At 36.6% G+C, this 1949-nt stretch overlaps 1 pseudogene; it reads left to right on the top strand.

Annotated features, from left to right (window-relative positions):
- The first annotated feature begins 1001 nt into the window (after nucleotides 1-1001).
- The window catches only part of LOC103607902, a 5513-nt pseudogene continuing 4565 nt past the window's right edge, over nucleotides 1002-1949 (top strand).

The following is a 1949-nucleotide window of genomic DNA, read 5'->3' as shown; positions in this document are numbered from 1 at the left end:
AAAGATGTTTATGTAAAACAACTTTGGGTATACCTGATATGATAGATCTTAATAGAAGATATTCAGTTTGTCATATTAATACTGATTAAAACAAAACAAGGAGGAGTGGTCCTCCTCCTCCAGGGTGGCGGTGGACTCTGAACTGCTGAGGACCAGGCACTGAACACCCAGGAACCAAGAATCTGGACAACTAGCTTCCCCCAGAGGCAGTCCACCTGGGCACTGGAGTATGGTCTACCCTCGAGACCCACATCCCTAGGGCCTGGTCTTCTTGCCAGGAGAAATTATGGTCTGCAGGACCAGAGCTGTGTTCTCTTTCTGAGGACTGCGGGTTGCCTTGTCTCCATGCACTATAAAGACTTTAGTGACTGGATTGATTATTTGGGGACTGCAACTTCTAGAGAGAAATATCCCTGCCATAATTGGGGTGGAGGGTATCTGAACCTACACTTGCTCTGGTGCATTCTAGTTTTAGAAGTAGGAAAAATAACTGATGGAGGAGGAACTTTAATCCACAGTGAAGAGTAGTCAGCACCAGAGAGCAAGGCTTAAAAGAAGATTTTGGCTTATTTAAGTTAGCAGACCAAAGATGCAGATGCACAGATGAAAGGTACATAGGTCAGCTGTCACAAACTATTCAAAATAAACAGAATAATGTCATTATCAAGAATATTTGCTGGGATCTTGTTGGTTCTGTTGTTCCATGCCTTTTATGAAATGATAGGAAAGGTTGCTATTTTCTGGTGCTTGATTAAAAACAAAAGATTGTTTCCTGATGCTTGATTTATTGCTGTAGTGATATAATTTTATTGTATGTTATGAACATACTGTTAATTTTTAGTTTGCATTCTGTTATTGTCAACTTATTTTACTAATAAAGAAACCAACATTTATTGATTTTCAAAGTTATCACTTAACTTGAATTTGTTGGGTTTGCTTGAACTGGGTTATTTGTAAAACAAATATCCCAAATTCGTCCTTTATTTCAGCCACTAAAGACAATGATTCAAAAACTTCATAACAAATTTTATGACATATTATTTTGTCATATCAAGGCATATTCAGTTGGATTAACATTGTCTACCCTTTGAAGTCAGCCATCTCTCCTTCCTGATCTATAGTCAAAACAACAAATAAAGAGATGACTATGGCCTTTGTGCTGTAAACCTTAATAGAGTTCACAAACCTTTTGTGGAAGAAGTCATTGATGACAAAGAAACCTCACTAGAATATGAAAATAAAAAATTAATTACTGAAATTTTGTTTCAAAAACTTGGAATGCCCTTTGCTAAGAGCATAATTCTTTGAACGGTCTGAAAAGCTGGCAATGATCTTTTAAGGTACTTTGCATCTGAAATTATATATATATTTCAGCAACTGTAAATTGGTGTAAAAGGTGCCCTTTCCCCAAAATGGTTTTTAATCACATAAGGGAAATAGAGGGTTTGGAATTATCTTTAGTTTGAGGAAGAAGACAAACGATTAGCAGATTCTATGGCTTTTTTGGCATACCTAGTATCTGTGCAGGGCGTCAAGGTTGATCAGCTTTCAATGGTCTTAAGCCCATGGTACTTTTGTAATTTGCAATTTAAAATAGGGCGTATTGAAGTTATTTTGCAAGGAACAGAAGAGTCTATTGTTTTTCCAAAGGACTGGATCTTCTGGAGAATGGTTTATCGAGAATGGAAGACAACAGGGTAGTTCACTAATAGTTTGGAATCAAGTTTTCTTACCTTGGGGCTCAGCGATACAATGAAGTGTAGCCTCATTGAGACATTGAGGAGATAGGATTTAGCTGTGTTTCAGCTATATATTTACAAGTTGGATTCACAAGGCAAAATATGCTTTATTTAGGTGCTTATTGAATATGAGTAATCATGCAGGTGTGAAAGCCTTTAGTATTTAAAATATCAAAAATCCTATTGATGTGTCCTTAAATAGAACACATA

The sequence above is a fragment of the Galeopterus variegatus genome, unplaced genomic scaffold (assembly GCF_000696425.1).
Source record: "Galeopterus variegatus unplaced genomic scaffold, G_variegatus-3.0.2 Scaffold7820, whole genome shotgun sequence".
Classification (NCBI taxonomy): Eukaryota; Metazoa; Chordata; class Mammalia; order Dermoptera; family Cynocephalidae; genus Galeopterus; species Galeopterus variegatus.
Note: the sequence above shows the minus strand (reverse complement) of the source record. Positions and strands in the feature narration are given on the sequence as shown.